General features: G+C 42.3%; 1 protein-coding gene across 3 annotated transcripts in view; it reads left to right on the top strand.

Moving 5' to 3' along the window:
- The first annotated feature begins 398 nt into the window (after positions 1-398).
- Positions 399-18,583, top strand: part of plekha7b (pleckstrin homology domain containing, family A member 7b) — a 53,159-nt gene continuing 34,974 nt past the window's right edge. For all 3 annotated transcript variants that reach the window (XM_079289962.1, XM_079289963.1, XM_079289961.1), the window contains exons 1-2: positions 399-476; positions 17,712-17,795. The gene's annotated coding sequence lies outside the window, so the exon portion shown is untranslated. The remainder of the gene's footprint in view (positions 477-17,711; positions 17,796-18,583) is intronic.

The following is an 18,583-nucleotide window of genomic DNA, read 5'->3' as shown; positions in this document are numbered from 1 at the left end:
ACAGTTTGATGCAGTTTTACATTGGTCTCTGTTTTATTTCATCTGCTGTTAAAACAGGCCTTTCTTACTGTGCTAGCTCGTGTCTGCTTAATGTAATGTAATACTTACTTGACAATATTTCACTCCATGTGATTTACACAAATTGCTGGATTGCTGGATTTCTGATTTGCTAACACAACAGACTGCAGGGTTACCGTAGTATCACAGCTTCATTTTGTTATACAACAGCCAGGAAACAGTGGAAGCAGGTGATTGTGAGGTATGAATGCTGACCTGGCTGTCCATCATACACACATTGACTCAACCCACCCTTGTCTGGCCCTCTGCTCTTATCTATATGTCTGTCTGTGAACTATTGAGCCGGCCACTCAGCTATAGTCTGCCCGCCGTCCTCTCTCCCGGACTGATGGGGATGCGATCTGATAAAGAGGACTCGGGGTGAGACTGAAGGCTCTGGTTGCAGTCAAGAGACCAAGGTCAGCTATTTACATTGACTGGACAACACAGTCCGGTTCCTCTTCCTCTTCTTTTTCTTCTTCTGAGGGGTTGAACAATGGAGTGTTATCATTGTATGCTTCCCTGGAGAGGCTAAGTAGAGCTATGTACTGTAGGTTCTGGCAGTGTAACTGAGTGATCCAGGGTAGAGAGAGAGAGAGAGAGAGAGAGGGCTGAAACAGCAGTTATCCTCCTTTCTGCACTCTTTGTGCCTGTTCTAGCACACCCACCTAGCATTGTGCACACAAGTGAACACAGGCTCAGTTAGCATACGTTAAGAGAACAGGCACTCTCCTTATTGGTCGTCTTCAAGGTCAGGACAGTTTTGATTTGGACTTACTGCTCTCCACATCTGATCCCTAACGGGTGAGTAATGTAGCGACATGTGAGACTGAGTGGACTCCGTAGCTATCAGACTCATACTGGGAGTGTGCTATAGAGTAAGACAAGGGGGATTAATCTACTGTATATGTATTTCTATATTTCAGTTGTGGTCATACGGTTTATTGAGGGTTATGCTATTGGCTGTGGGCAATGGTGGAGGAAGTAGAGAGACATCTTACTGCAGTAAAGTCAAAGACCTGCATTCAAAATATTATAGTGTTATGAGCAAAAATATATACGTGACATACTCATTGTGACCTCTTCCCTCTCCTTGTTATAGTGTTGTATACATGTAATTGGATTATTGCTGCATTATTATTGTACTGTATGGGTAGTTCAATCTATAACAATGCATCATACTTCATAAACTTATCACATTTTGTTGGTATAACCTAAATCTGCAAGGTAACTAGCCACTACAGAATATCTGTCCCATAAGTATGATGTGAGTAAAAAAGTAAACTATTCCCTCTGAATTGTATGAAGAAGAAGAATTTAAACGCTCAAGTGAAGTGCGAGTAACTTAAAGTTGTAATTGTGTACAGTACTTGAGTATATGTGCTTGTTACTTTCCACCACTGACTGAGGTGTTGGTCATTATTTATGTCGTAATCATGCTTCGATCATTCTTTTAGTCTTGCAAAACATTCCCCTTTCGGTCTTTTTAATGGAATAACTTACATTATGTTTTCTTTGGATGCATGGTTTTCCAGTCTATGGCTGTTTTACATTTGAATGGTGTGCAATTTGCAGTTTTTCTCGCTCACTGGTATCATCTCCACAGCGTTGAAGTGGTCGTCACTTGCTAACGAGTTGTGAAGGAGACTGGAGATGGATGAGAAAGAGCAACAGAGGGTGAAACTCAGGGCATAAGGGCAACAGCAGCTGGATGCATTTACCTGCATGTTCGTGTGTGTAGGTAGGCTAGCCAGTTTAATCTGTGAGATGACTTCCTGAGTCCTTGCTGGTGCAGAAAACATTTTTCACCTGACCCCCCCCCCCCCTCATCTCTATTCGCTGATAGAAAGCATTTGCAGCATGGCATAGTCATCAGTCTCTTCGGCTGTTAGGTCATTGCCAAGTCTTCACTTCCGCTTCTCATGCCATGAATTATATCTCCCCGACTCACACTCTGCCTCCTCCTTCATCTGATCTGGCTGTTGTTACAGCATTTCCTCTTCAAGCCACTGACAGTAATCCTGTGTAGTAAAATGAGTTGAGAAGTTGCTGTTGTTAGACACTGTCGATATTCTATGATGACACTCATGGGGGCGTACCATCCTTAATCTCCCGTTTGTACACAATTGTACCAAAAGAACATTTCTTGCTGCAAAGATCAGAACGTAGTATGTACTTTATGCAGTTTATGCAACACACTTTCTCTCACTTTCACTCACCCCCTCATCTCTTTCTCTTTTTTCCTCACTCGACTACTGTAATTGCTCCTTCTCTCTCCTCATTCCTCTCGTCTTGCTCGCTGTGCATGCTGTGTATTTCCTGCCTGACTGCAGAGGGAATGGAGCAGAGAGGGCGTCCAGTTCAGGCAAACGCTCTGACGGCAGCGCTCCGCTGAGGAACGCATATATTAGAAGAGAGCCGAGGAGAGGTGAGGAGAGAAAGAGCAGCACTACAGGGAGGGAATGTGAGCGGAGAGAATATGATTATACGGGTTATGGCTAATGCTTTGTACCTGTGGTTTTACTTTGTGCTCTGGGGACCACTTACATGTGTTGATGAGGTTGGCTGGCTTTAATAATACTCATCACATGCCTAATGCTCTCGGAGACAGGGGACAGTTCAGCGATTCCGCGTATTTTTAGCTCCACCTCAGCAGCCCAACACAGGAGAAGCGGGAAAAAGGAGGTTTTGAATGAATCGACGCCACGGTGCACAGCAGACGACGTCAGCAACAGCAGCACTACCAGCTGAGAGGAGTACACACACACACACACACATACACACACACACACACACACACACACACACACACACACACACACACACACACACACACACACACACACACACACACACACACACACACACACACACAGGCACCGCTGAGAGGAGCAGAGCAGAGCGCAGCAAATCACAGACCTGCAGCTAACATGTTGGGCCAACCAGGACAGGCAACCTTACACGTCCCTTACAAGAGGCAGCCAGTGTATTGTGCGACTTACAGGTGTGTATCCCAGCCCATCTCCCATCACATATGTGGGATTGTATTGCTACGTAGCGACTCAGGAGGAGCGTCTGCTAAGGCTTTCCGGCAGCCACAGGAGAACAAGTGCTTTGGGATTGCATGCCGTTAAGTGTTTGTACAAAGTGCATTTGCAGGCGGGAGAATTCACATGCATGCTGAACAGTGTCTTGTCTGTCGTTGATTTTTGCGGCAGCTGGCTGTTTTGCCTTTTGGATTGTTTTTGGGGAGTGCATGTATCAACGTGTACTAATGGTGCAGTCTCTCCAGGAATGAGAGGGCAGAGAGGGAGAAAGGGAGAGAGAGATGCTCTCTGCAGTGCCTCATGATCACAGGTCACTGACCGCTGTGTTGATGTCAGCAGAACTGTGATCTCTCAGGCTGATTGTGCTGCTCTTCTATATACATGTGTATATGTGGGATGTCTCTATAGGTTAGACCGTAGTGGAGGTTTGATGCAGTCCTCCCCACCTCAAAGTGAGCCGGAGATACACTTCTCAAAGGAAGGTACTTGTTTACATGGGTTAGCTTCTCCATCCTTAGCACATCTGCTCTTAGGGCCCAGCCCACACACAGACACACAGACATATACTGTATATATATATACACAGACTTACACATGCAATGTCACATCTGCTGCATTTTGTACTTTTCCATGCTCTGGTGGCTCATATTGCTCTCCTTTTGCTGACATTGTATGTTGTTTACATCGTTGATTGAAGAAACACCACGTGAGCTCTCCAGTCACAGTGTTTCACCTATCAGCCTCAAAGTGAACTGAACATGCATGCAGCTGTAAATGGCCTGCTGCACATTAACGGTTTGAAATCTATGGATTTACCAGTACAACTTAGGTCAGATATGCAGGTATATGAAGGGAAAAGCTAAAGTTTTCAAACTGTTCTTTGGTTAATTCTGTCTATTGTAACAGGCTGTGACATGGTGTCGATGCCATAGATCCATGCACAAGACATCAAGCTTATTATCATTCTGTCTGGATGTCAGCCGCAGCGATAAGGTTACTGAGCCTATTTATCATTCCTGCATGTGCTCCCTCATTGGTCAGCCCCCCTGCTGTGATCTCAGCTACCAGACCACACAATTTCACCTCCAGCATGAGCTGCCGATAATAGAAGTTGACAGTTTGGTTCAGCGTTGAATCAATATTAATTTCATTGCAGGATATACAGCTACATTTCAAACCTATAGCTCATTTTAAGCTAACATCAATGAGCCTCTTGTGGGTTTGTCCAGTCTTGAGTGGTGGTCTGTTTTCAATGAGTTAAGTAATGGTCGACTTTAGCTGGGTCTGGTTCTCCTCAAGGCGTTGGATAACATCTGACTTTTTGTTCTGTTCCAGTCATGTAGAGTGCAGCCCAGTCACACCCAGCCCATCCTTCTCTTCTCATCCCTTGGCCAAAGGGTGAAATGTGGCCAAAAGACACAGCGCTTCATTTGTATGCTCAGCTGATATAGAGGTCATACTTTTTGTTAAGTGCGGCTTTAGCTGGACTACTTCAGCCTGACAAAGGACACACCTAAAATTGGTGCAGGGGACAGAATGCCTATGGATAGAGGGGAGGCAGTAGAAAGGGAGGGGGGGGGCTCTCCTAAACCACACACAATCTGCACACTTCCAGGGAGACTTGATGCTTCTAAGAATAGACGTAATGATCACACCTAACAGAAAGTTGTGGTATTTGAAACGGGAGTATATTCTCTGTGTATTAAGACCGTGACCATTTAAGTTTCCCAGAATGTGATTTAGATGAGCCTCCGTGAGTGGGATAGAAATCCTGGGGAAGAGACTGCTGTGGTAAAATCTCGATCCTGCTGGCCAGTTTTAGCTTTTGAGCTGTGCACCAGATGTGGACTACCTTCCTGCATTGATGCCTGACTTAATAAGCCTCGTAAGTCTCTACCAGCTCTCCACACACTCTCAGGACACAGAGATCTAAAAATAGCCCCTCAATTTAGTTACCCTCTGCCAGCCAAGTGGAACCTCACATAATTCATTCAATCCATCGTTTTAATTTCCTTGATAAAATGATAATGCGATAGCCTGCATGCTTAATCAATCAAGAGGGACAGATGGGAGTGGGCCAAAACCAGGTTATTAAATGAGTTTTCATATTTTTTGTGACACTGTGTACTGTGCTACAATATCCCTTATTTGATGTCTAATCATGCAATGTGGTGATCAGTTAGTTAAAGCCACTTCTGTATTGAAAAATAGTGCTCTTGTGATCAAAATAGAGAAATACCAGATAATGACAATTTAGAGGGAACATATTGTGAGAGAAACCGACAGCTGTGCAGAACGTTTATGCAGAACAGATGGGAAGACACTGCTGTTATGCATAACATGACAAGACAATGACACCAGAAAATAAATGGACAGTTTGCATCCTAGTAGATGTCTTGTGAGGCGGCTGGGTCTTTTGTGTTTGTTGCCCGCATGTTGTTCATTGCCACTGAGCATTGCAGTCGTGGAGTAGCTGTGTTGTGTTCGCCCTGTGTGTCACTGTAATGTAACTCCCCAGTGCGAGTGTGCTCAGTTTGCTCTGCGGCGTGTGTGTCTGCTCAGATTCCGTCACGACAACTGCGGGAGAGAAGTCCCTTCAAGCCTGGAGCTCGTCAGGACACAGTTAGCTCACAGCAGAGAACAGATATCACACACACACACACACACACACACACACTCACACCTGCACACACAAAGAGCTGACTCAGTCGGCATGTCCTGCAAAGAGGGATTTTGAGTGGAGGAGAAGCTATTTGCTAATCTTGATGAGTCAGAAATGTCTTTGTTTTTTCTCCACTGGTAACATGGTATAGATATACTGTACACACTGAAGCAAACACTGCTGTGAAAGAGGTCTGCTGCAGTAAAGTGTGCTGCGCTTTACAAGCTTGGGCACCCTCAGGGCCAAGATTCTCTGCAGCAGACCTTTAACAGGACGAATCACATGTCTCTCCTACAGTACCGTCTGTATTTTTGCTTAATTTTCATGACTTAATCATTTACCACTGCACCAAAAGATAATGTAATCAAGGGTCTGAACAATAGATCTGTCTAGTTTTGTCTCCTATACATTCCTCCACCATCATCTGGCTGAATATAGCTGCCCAATGTTAGAACAAATCTTTGGTTTTTCATATGTGTGTGTGTGTGTGTGTGTGTGTGTGTGTGTGTGTGGCGGACAAGGGTTTGGGGGTAGCAGAAGGGTATTTAGAGTTTGGATGACATAATAATGCCACCATCATGAATGTGTAAGGGGTTTAGCCATGTTTCACAGCATGAGGGTCAGCTGAATCCGATTGTTTGAGGATCCAGTGGCTGTTTATCTGCCCCTCTGCTTTTGGACAAAAGCACTGGCAAGTGACATGGCTTTCATGAAATGGTATCAGAAAACAGGGATTACCCTGGTTCAGATGATGTCATCCTTAAGGACACAATATAATTCAACTATGCCTGTCCTGCTTTGTTTCTTTGGACTAGTGACTGGAAGGATTGTTGTCTTATTATTATGAAATGCTGACGACACGTTTCTTCACTTTTGTTTTGCAACCCGACATACTTTTTGTACATTTTACAGAGAAAGCTGTCATCTCCGACTGACATCTGTGCTGCAGAATTCAGGACAAGCTGCTTCATCATAAATGAAGCTCTAAACAGCAGCATAAGTAGGCACTTCATGCACCTTGTAGGAAGATGGCCAAGAGGCTGTGCAGTGATCCACCATCTCCGTGCAGACTCTGTTTTTTCATCACAGGGAGGATGCTGTGAACAGTGTTCTTTGTATGAATATCAAATGATGAACGCAGTTATACGTGGAAGTCCGATAAAGAGCCTGTCTCCCAGAACCCTCACCTGTCTCCTCTCCTCTGCTGATTTTGCGTTGGCACTCATCAGCGAAATGGTGGAGAAACATATTTAATCGGATCGGATGAGCAGAAAAGTCTGCTCTATAAATGTGTATATGTTTGAATATTAAATAATCTCTCACCACTACATTGATGAGAACACAGCACACATAGAGTATTACTCGAGGATATTTAATTTGTCATCGCTCCTCCCAGTTAAGACATTTCATCAAAAAATATCTTTTTGTCTTATTTCATTTTTTGCCACTTGAACATAAAATCACGTTTTCTTCATTAAATGGACTTTTGTCCCTCATGTGATGGCGAGCATCAGGGCAACGTAACATGTGCCAGTGAATGCGTGATGCCTGATAGGTTACAGTGCTCTGCTGCTCTTGACCCTCAGCTGCTGAGACCCTCAGCTCATTTAAATCAGCACTGAAGACTTTTCTGTTTGCTGCTGCTTTTAATTGAACCACATTCAAGGATATTAATACATTTCTGCGTTTTACGACTGTATTTTATTTCCTGCACTGCACTGCAACCATTATTCTATTTTTTTGCTTTTTAGTGACTGTTTTTAATGTTTCAATGAATGTTCTTCCCTTTCTTTTGCCTTATGTTTTGATGCTTTTAATGGTTTCATGTGAAGCACTTTGAATTGCCTTGTTGTTGAAATGTGCTATACAAATAAACTTGCCTTGCCTTGCCTTGAATGCTGTGGTGCGTGTGGTGTTTGGGTGGAATGAGATGAACATATGGGGTGTGTTTGTAATGTTTCTGATCTTTGCACTGCTTCGTTGTGGTTCATAAGTTACCCAGCTTGTGGATAAGGACAGTGACGTTGAGTGGAAGGAGAGAGGACCCAGAATCTCTTCATCTTCTCTGATTCTTTCGTCGTTGAACCTCGAGCTCTCGAGCACTCTTAATTTTTATTCTGCTGACAGTGCGATGATCATTTAGCTAGTTAAGCCTCCTACACATGGGTGGAGCTCCCTGAAGGGATTCAAATTAATTCAAATTAATTGCTACTTAAATCTCTGTCTTGGTGATGTTAATAAATGTTTAATCAGTTACCACCATTTCTCACTACAAGAATGGTCTTCATTGGTAAGTTTTATTGGAAATAAAACAGTTTTTTAGATATTTGGTGATATTGTTTCCTATTCTCTGACAGTGTTTTACATCCTACATTAGGTTTTGGTTTGCCAGTGTAAAGTAATGTGCTGTGCTTCAGAGAAACTGATTGGCTTATCATATCACACATCCCAATTACATTTTGGTAATCTTCCACAATGCAGATGCAGTGGAATGAGCTAGGATGTCTTCCTGGCTGCCTGCCCATCGTTCCATCATGTCAGTAAGAGAAGAGCTGTGTCAGCGTGGGAAAGGCAAGGCAAGAAATGATTTAGGTTTGAGACGGAACATAATCCCATGCATTTGATTACATTCATTTGAATTAGGAGCCGTTGCCGATCTTCCAGTATGCTGTGCTGGCTGGCAGTTGCTTTTCATGCTTCATTCCAGTCAGGTTCCCTCACTGTGTGTTTCTATTTGCAAGATCGTGTCAGTCAGTACTGACTACCTTTACACCTGACCTGGAATCATTTGCTTGGACCCAGACCTCAATCTGTTTTCCCTGTATTGACTGCCAGGTCGACTGGCTTGCATATCATATAGCTACAGAGCAGCTTTGCCATAAATGTCTCAGGGGTTTGTGCCACTTCTCATGGTTCCTCCTCTCTTCTTTCCTCTATCATCTCCGGTCTACCATAGCATGGTCTTTGCTGTCAAATCCAATTTGCAACCTCATATTTTAAGTAAGTGGGGCCTGTCAGATATCACTGCTTGTGAGAGTGAGTTGGTGTAATGACATTAAAAACACAAATATGCTTAGTCCAGCTCTGCATATTTGTTGGAAATGTGCTACCACAGTAAATAAGCTTTTAAACTGATGAATGACGCGTGCATAAGGTGGGATTTTGGGTACTCGATGGTCAACTGCCTACAGTGTAACATGACGTGTGGTGTCAGACAAACAAGAGAAACCCTGCGACGTGATAATAGGGGAGACATTTAAGATTCGGCTTAATACACCATTCAAACTTGATTCTTGACTTTTTTGTGCGTTTCCATTTTTGTGTTTTATTTTTATAGAACAGAAGAATGAACCTGCTGTGACAAAGTACAACTGAGTACTGCTGTGTGGAGAGTAACGGGACAGGCAGCTGTTGGTGTTGTCCTGCTGAGTGCTGATGCGTTGTTTTCACTGATGACCTACCTTTACTTGATCTTGCATGGTCGATTTCCTCAGTGTCAGTCAGTTACATCTCTTTCATAGCACCCGCGGAGCCTCTGGAGACGGGAGGTCAACCGCACCATGTTGCTTCTCTTGAACCTGTGTTTCCCAAAGCAAGTGGTTCGTGTTGTCATGTCATCTGAGATTGGCTCAGACCTTTGATGATAAAACTCGACTCAGTGCAGATGAGTCTGAATGTTTGTGTGTCCGTCAGTGAATTGAAGCAAAGTGCCTTTGAGCCTCCGCTATTGATGTGCTGATCACAGCGGGGGAAAGACTGTAGCGTGAGAGAAAACGAGTCATCGACTGCTCTACTTTCATTTGTTTTAGAGTTGGCTTGGGAAAGATTTGAAGAGTTTGATTCATGCCATGATGTCAGCTTATCACCTTGTCTCACTAATTAGACATTTTAAGATGGTGTGTTTATCATAAAACAATTGTTATCAGTCAATGAGCTCCACTGATAACATCCATGCAAGTGTAGGGCTACAGATGGGATTAATAGCATCCCCTGATGGGCGTTGCAGTCTTTCATCTCTTTTGCACTGTCAGGTATGTGATGCTTTTGCTGATTGTGTGTTTTTTGTCTTGCTAAGAGATCTTTTGCTTTGCAAAACTCTCTCCCGCAGCTTATCAGTGTCCCAGAAGAGATTTGCCAAGCTAGATGAAATGTCAGAACTTTCACACCAACTAAGCTGCTCTGATGTTTAGTTTAGAATTACACAAGGCAAGATATTTATGTGTCAAGTTTTATTAGATTAATTCCAGATGCAGCGGTGCAATAGAGAAGAGTGTCTCACCCCCACTGAGAACGTTTAGACTTGACCTCAATTTGTCTGGTGTGTAGACTTCCACGATGGCTTAAAAGAGGTTCACAAACTATGCCTTCTATTGAGTTTCATGATGTTGGTCTCTTCTCTTCTTTGTCTCGCTTTCATGTGAGCTTCCTGTCTGCTAAAATTGGATTGAACACAATGTTATGAAGCATTATTGACTGCCACAATTTACTTTTTTAATCCCACAGAGAAGCTGCTGCAGATGCGTGGTTTTTCAAAACTGTAGTAATGCAAACCAGTGACGCTATTTTTAGGATTACCTAACTCTAATTTCAATTAAGTGTGGAAGAGTATCAAACATTCCTTTTGTCCCCACCTCGTATTCCCCTTCCCACTCAGACATTCGCACCCTTCAGATGATAACAATCCTTGTTAATACAAATGAAAAGATGAAAGAAAGATGACTCCTGGTTGCCCTGGGTCATCATTATTCAAGTATGGTGCAGGATAAATCTGTGGTAATAAATATTGACCCAAAGCTGCAGGGGCCCCGTCATCGATTTATACTCCAGAGTAATGCTCGCACCAGAAAACTTCCGAACTTTTTTCTTTGTCGCAGCGTATCCCTGTACCTATTGATCCCTAAGATAAGTGCTTTGGAAAGTCATTTTATTGTCACGGTTGGAGGCTTTATAAAACCACAATTTCTTTGATGAATTACTTCAAATCACCATTTATAATTATTTATCAGTCAGCCAAATTTGTGCCAACGGAGCAAGGGAAGTGCTGAGGCACTCACAGTCCTGTTGGGATCCATCCCTGGCTACAATTCGTCGCTGGAACAATTTCAGGTTGTAACAAGTTTCTAACAGTGCGACCAAGAGCAAACCTTCCTCTGTAAAATATATTAATAAGGGTTTTGGGGTCTTTGTGAAGCCTTTGTTTGTAGACTGGAGTTAAGCCTGACATATAATTTTTTGCTGTTGACTTAGAGTTTGAAAAATGTAATTTCCAACTGAGCAGGCATGAAATGAGATGTAACTGATGAGCAGCACCTATTTTTGGCAACATATTTTAGTATCCAAACCAGGAAATCAACATGTTCATGGAAACTTGTACAGAAGAAATCTGACATATTAAATGTTCTTTCTTTATATATTCAGTATACAGGAGTGTTACCATTGAATACTTATTGAAGTTTTAGTGGTTGCTTACAATCAGTTAATTCATTTCAACATTAAAAACAGTTTATATCATGAAATGTCAGTGAATTTGACGATTATTAATTCATGGAGAGTAGTGCTTCCTTGCATCCTGATTCTGTATTATTGGTCCAACACAGGCCTTTCTTGCATTCACTGCAATGCAATTAGCGGTTGCCCTGCTTATGTTTTGGAACGGCATGGCCTAATGGACCATTGTGACTTCAATGAAATGTGCTGTGTCAGAACTGTGTGTGTGTTGAATGTTAATCTCTCTCTGACAGGGGTTCAGACTCTGGCAAGTCCTTGCACCTGTGTCTGCTCTCCTTCGGGCCTGCTTGAGCCTGCCTTTGCCACTCTGTGCCCAGTGCTGCTTGAGTGGTTTGCTGGACGGCTACAGACTCCATAAAAGCAGAGCTTCTACCAGGGCTTTCCTGTTTCATTGATGCTGTACATGCATGGGTAGTGAGCCATATCTGTTCTCCAGTAATCACTGTGTCGTACTGTCAACTCAGCTTAGAATCTCTGCGGTTGTAAACAGTGAAGATCATGATGTTGATGATGGTAGTCAATGAGTGCAATGACAGGGAAAAGCCAGTCAGTCAGTGTGAAATGTGTTTGGTTGGTTTCCTTCATTTCCATACTGAGTGACAGTGGAGTTTCCCAATAACTCCTTGGAGAGACTGCCCATATAATTCCTCCTCAAATGTCAGCCGGGCAAGGCTGCTGCAGTGCTCTGCTATGAAGCTGATAAAGGTCAGTCAACATGTGCAAATCCTGCTGCAGAATGCTTATCTCCTTAATGGCTCCCTCCCTGTGTCTGGATATTGAGCACAAACCGCTGTTATTGAGGCTTAATTAATTCTGCCTGCCAGAGCTGGGATGCTACAGGGTGTTACTGAAGCTCCATTCTCTCTCTCTCTCTCTCTCTCTCTCTCTCTCTCTCTCTCTCTCTCTCTCTCTCTCTCTCTCTCTCTCTCTCGTTCTCTCTCTCTCTATGTAATGTCCTGTCACACATGGGGTGTCGTACACACAGAAGTGACTGTCATTTCAGAGTTCAGTATTGGTTCATGGCACCTCATTTAACCTCTCATGTGTTGCAGTCCTTCTTTGATTTGCTTTTTTCTTATTCTTTGGAATAAGCATATCATCTGAGTATTAACAGCTGGCTGATAGTCATGATACATCCGTTACAGCTCATTGAATTGTTCTGGATATTAAGTCAGCAGCCCAACTCAAATAATTGATTTCTGTTGCATGTTCTCTGGTGATTAGAAGAATTGCAGGTTTATTTATGTTTTAGTTCACTAGCGACCTGTAAGGCCAAATGTAGGCTACTATATGACATTTATTTTGCCACAACCCTTGTGCAGGATGGATGAGCTGTTTTGATGTTCATGGAAACTTGTACATTAGAAATCTGACATATTAAATGTTCTTTCTGTATATTCAGTATACAGGAGTGTGACCATGAAATAAAAAAAGTGTTCGTGTTTGATTACAATCAGTTAATTAATTTCAACATTTAAAACAGTTTATGTCATGAAATATCAGTAAATGTGGCAATTAAGAATTTAAGAATTTTCTTCAAATGTTGAATATATTTATTATTATTAAATGAAATGAAAATGTATTCTCAAACATATTTACACTAATGACTTCAACCATTTTTGGTACTACAGTAATTAACTAGCTAGTTTGTTACTTTTCATCTTACTTTTTTTATGCTACTGTGAGTTGAATATAAATTTGATGTTGCCCACAAGATTCCTCCTCCTTCTTGAGTGTTCAGACACCACAGTGTTGCTGTGATGCTTATTACGAAGGCTCCATGGAGGGAGTCAAGAGGCTCCTCTGGCCCTCGCGCTGGAAATTACCGCTTGCCATAAGAGCGCCTGTTTCCGTGCTTCCCTGTGGCCTTGTTGAATTCTCTATCAAATTGTGTGAATGTACTTAGACAGATGTTGTTGAATTGAACTGCTTATAAATTGAATATGTGCGGGAAAGGAATAAAACATAGGGGCAAAACAGCTAACTGCTGCTTTGTTAGCTCCCCAATCCTTGTTGTCTGTCAGATTCGATATTTACCACAGGCCTACAGTATGTTTGTACCAGCTGCTTCTCTGGTTCCTCAGGATTAGTTTCAGTTCCCTTTAAGCATAGGTCAAAGGTCAATGTCACTGTTAAACCAGTGCTTCAAAAAGTAGACTCAAACAACCTTGAGGTGCCATCTGTTTATAAGTTGCAATTAAATACTCAACTTGTCCTTACTTAAGTTGCAATGCTGCCACTCAGAGGACACCAGCGGTACACCTGTGGGACAAACACTATCCAACATCCATCTAAACATGTGGTGGCTTCATTGGTGAAGAACGTTTGACAGTAGTACCAAGCCCAAACTTGACCCAAACAGACCCTTTTCACAAGACTATTGACTGATATACAGTCTGTCCACTTCAACAGCAGCTATAACTTACTGTTTCCTTTAAAGAGATGATGTTTCGCTAATTTAATTCTGTGAAAGAGGGACTAACAGATGGAGAGAGGGAAGTAGAAATAGGGGAAGGGAGGAGGATCAGATAAGCAACAGAGGTGTACCCCTGTAGGGAGGGAGTTAGATCTCTACCATCCACCCAGCAAGCGTGGGGGGGGGGGGGGCACCCTCAGACAGCACGCTTGAGCAGGAGAAAGCGGAGATAAAGAGCTCCCCCTCCTGCTCTCATCCTGCTGGCTCCACTTTACTCTGCTCTTTGCGGATGCCAGCTGCTACGAGAGAACCCTCTCTGCATCTTCCTCCTGCCCTGATAATGAAGAGAGGATTTCCAAGACCTGCAGCACCACAGCGAGCCTAGCAGCTGATTCACGCTGATTCCCTCTCACAGCAGGCGAGGCTGTCTCCACTGTGTGCATGTCACAGCAGAGCATAGTAAGTAGCAAACAGCGGGTTTGGGGAGTTTTCCTTTTCACTGCTGGGACTTTTTTTTTCTTTTTCGTTGGAAGAGTGGTGTAAACAGATACAGGAGTTGAGACTGTAAGTGGATGGTGTGATCCCTGTCTTTGATGTGTGTTGTGGTGCAGTTCGAAGCCTTAGTGTGGTTATATTGGTGTGAGGAAGAGAGATAGGGGCTGTGCCCCTGCTGCCAAGACTTAGAGAGAGAGAGAGCGAGAGAGAGAGAGAGAGAAAAAATTATGATTATGATTATGATTATGATTTGAGCTGCAATGCAACTGTTTCTACACATTTCTTGGCTAAAGCTTTGGCTGAAAGTGTCCCAACTACATTAAACTCAACTCAGTTTATAGAAAATCCCTAATTAGCTGCTGGTCTGTGAGGATAAACAAAACTCGTATTTTGAATTGACTTACTTCCACCTCTTTGATCAGTTAGAGTTGAACTCACTCTTGTTTAGTTTGCTGTAACACCGCTACTGTACATGTAAACACTGCTACATGGAGAAAGCCCCTCCTGAGCCTCTCTGCAAGTGTAAATACCAGTCATTCTTTCTCATCTTTATCTGGCATGATGGAAGCAGAAACTCTGCTTGACCTCATGGTTAGTGTTTTGGGCCCCTGTAACATGCTGGTGATGTGAAGCTGTGCCTGTTCATAGAATTAGATTAGAGTATATACAACATTTCCCTGAACCTGAGTCAAACATAGAACTGTTCTCAGGATAAGTACTGCTCGTAAAATACAAAATATCTCTGCTGAGAGGGAAATATGCAGCTGATTCTTTCAACTTAATAATGATCAGCGTATGTTACCAAGGAACACATATTTACAAAAACAAATGTGTGCTTCACTGCTTCATAGCTTGGCATTACTCTGTTTATGCTTACACCATATAAGATGTTTTTGACTAAAAAAAAAACAAGTTATTGATTAGAATTGCTGTGAAAGTGAATGATTGAGTGCATTCAATCTATGTACACAATACAGATGAACTGAGTTGTTGGGATCTAAATCATCTTTTAAAAAGAAGCAGAGATGACTGCGAGGTAATTTGATTGACGTTGATTAATCAATCACGATATATGTAGAGCCCCTACACACGATCATATGTGGGAGATTAGATTCAAGCAACTACAACAAAGCTGTTTCCCCGGTACTTAATCGAGAAGGCAGTGTGCCACAGCTCCTCTGCAGCAGGAGTTCATCTTCTCCTTTGGGACAATATTCTCACAAGCGTTGATGGAAGCTGTAGTTTTCTGCAAAAACAAACAGACCCACTGTGCTGCAGTGTTTGAACACCGACTGGGGATGCTGCGAATTCTGTGACAAATAGTTCAGAAGTAATGCGGCTGAAACAAAAGCCTCAAAGAATGCAGATTCCTAATTAACAGGGGATGCTGGTGCAGAGCTCTACAGTGTGTCCCCAGTGCAGCGCAGCAAATTACGAGTTCTTACCAGGAACAAGCCTGGCCAAGCCTGTGTGTAGGGCGTATGTGTGTGTGTGTGTGTGTGTGTGTGTGTGTGCATTTGTGATCGAGAGCTGCTTCTACATGAATGTATGATAGTTTATATTTGATGTTATGTTGCTTGTGTGTACAGAACCACTCAGCATCATTCCTGTTCCACCCTCTGAACTTTTCTGAAATGTCAACTCATAAATCTTTCCACCCTCCCCAGTTTGTCTCCCCTCCCTTTGCTGCATGGTGATGCAGCGAGGCACCGCTTTCTGTTTGTATCAACCGGCACCTTCATAGTGCTGAAGTTTTGCTGCTGTCCTTCAGAGAATGAATCCCTTCCTGCTGGATATATACCGTAGTAATCTATTTACCCGTGGCTCACTTTATGTTTGGATCGTGTGAACATGTTTAACTCTGCTATGTCTTTATCTGTACCCATGTAAATGTTTATGAAAAGCAGCACATGGATTTAGCCTCTGCACAGAAGCAGTATTTACTCTATGGTTTTATTGCTTGTGCACAGTATTTCTCAGCTTCTGTTGAAGAATGTGTGTTGTGTTTTTTTCTGCTGTAATAGATTGTGCATGATGGTGATGGGAGAAGCTAAAAAAAAGGGCGGGGGGAATAAAATACAACACCAACAATAATGCAGTTCACTTTATTATCTCACACCGTCATTCCCCCCCGGTTTTTCAGCCAGTTTGAATGGGACAAAGACATCAGCATATACATTCATTTCTGTTGTCTTCATACTCAGACAGATGTCCCAACATCTACACCTGAATAGAGGAAGCACACAGGGCTTTGCTGGTAGACTCTTCCATAACATTAGACTGTATATAGTCAAGGGCTTTAAGCAAATATGATACACTTGGGTATCACGATGCTTTGTCTCATGATACTGTATCGATTTTTCAAGATACTATTGATTTTAAATTCATCGTAAACGTGCAAAGATTTGTGGCAGACTGTGGTTCATTTTGTGTTGTGTTTAAACCTCCGACTGCTAAATTACAGTGTTGTAATCTACCTTCAGCCACAGAGAATGAAGGCCTCTGTGATATGGTGAATACAATGGAGCCTTGTCCTTATTTATGACAGTTTTCCTTAACTTAGATATTAAAAATTGTGTTGTATCGCCTTGTTTACAGTATTGCAATTTATTGAATTGCAACCCCTGCATCATGATAAATACACGGCCCTAATAATGCCGCTACAGAACTCTTCTAAACGCTACATTTTACATGTGCATACAAAATAAAATTGAAAAAGATTATGATCTAACTAAGGCAGCTGAATAATCCTGGAGAGCCATACACCATGAAGGCCTCTGCAGTTGTGGGGTTTTCTGTAAATAGTGAGAGAGACTCAATGGAACCAAATACAATGAATGGTTGGAGCTTAACCTGCCACGATATGGTTGGGCATCAGATAAATACGTCAGTGATTAGAATCTCTTTCTTCACGAAGCATAAGAAACATCATCCAAATGCAGTATGAGAAAGAAGTAGATTCATTTGACTATGCGTCAATATATCAGACATGTGTAAATACTCGATATTTTTCAAGGATTTTGTTTCATTTTGTCTCAAAACTGTAAATTCAATTGTCCAACTCTTGTACTTGCTTAGCCACAAATACATATTCCATGGACAACAACAAATAGAAAAGGCATCATATTTCAATCCTCTCAACACCAGCACCACTGACCTGTCGGTTTCTTATTCTATTCTGTGACAGTAACATACGTCTAGTTAAAGCAATGAATGGCCCCATCGAGCTGAAATCAATAACGCATGGTGAGCTGGCTAAGGGAGAGTGCTGAGCCCTACACTTTGTGTTCCTGACCCGGCTGCAGTGATACCAAAGATTGTTTTTTACAGTTGACTGAGGGGGTTCATTGAAAGCTAAACTTTTAGGTGTTTTTGTTATAACATCAACCAGCAGCCGAATAGAACTATAGAAACACAGGACGCGATCAGGCAGGAATATTAATACTGACTTGATGCTAATTTTAGCTTTTTGTTGTTGTTGTTTTCCCTCCATCCTCCCTCTTTTCAATCTCTCTCTGTCCTGCAGCCACAACTTGAGGGCTACATCATTTCGACACCCGGTAACCAGACAGATATCCCCTGAAAACACAGAATACACACTACAAGACAGGTGAGTGTGAATGATGCATATACTGCATGCTTAAAATACAGATCGGTTCGTTCAAGGTTATGACGTGGGAATACGGAAATAGACTGGGAAATAGCCTGTCACCCTCCCCAATGAGGCGTATCACGAGTGTGTGTGTGTGTGTGTGTATGTGGGGTCTAAAGCAAAAACTGTTTCAGCTAAGTTCATCAGGGAAACGAGCTGCGGTCAAAGTCACAACACTCAAGGATGGGCATTGTAATTATGTTCATCAAATGAAATGTGTTCATTATCATCATGGTGTTCATAACTGACTGCACTTATCACTGGCTTTAGAGTCTCTTAAATATTATTCTTAAAATGATAGCCTTTGCAGTGATTGGTAATGGAATGGCTGACACTCACATGCTTTTGACCGTGTCAATATCACATCTGGATTGATGAATCTGTCATCAATCTCATCACCTTTTTTTTTCGGGGCATTTTCCTCATTGTAGTTGAGGTCATGAAAATGGAAGTCTGACTGTGATTCTAACTTTGATGCTGGCATTGACAGAATGAGATTTTTGTTTTATTTTTTAACGGTGAGACTTCTTTGACATAAAGATTGTATATTTAATAACAACAAATCACAGAATTTCTGAGAATTTTTGCATATATTTTTAGTTTATATTTCTTCGTTGTATTGCAACATTGCGGCAGTTGGATTCAGTGTCATTGTTTTATGTCATTGTATGAATCTGTGTGAAAGCTTTCAGCAGGTTTAGAGCAGAATATAAGTGGGACTGGGCGATGTGGCCAAAATGAAGAGA

Source organism: Melanostigma gelatinosum (genome assembly GCF_949748355.1).
Source record: "Melanostigma gelatinosum genome assembly, chromosome: 2".
Classification (NCBI taxonomy): Eukaryota; Metazoa; Chordata; class Actinopteri; order Perciformes; family Zoarcidae; genus Melanostigma; species Melanostigma gelatinosum.
The sequence above is the reverse complement of the archived record's forward strand: the minus strand, read 5'-3'. Positions and strand labels throughout refer to the sequence as shown.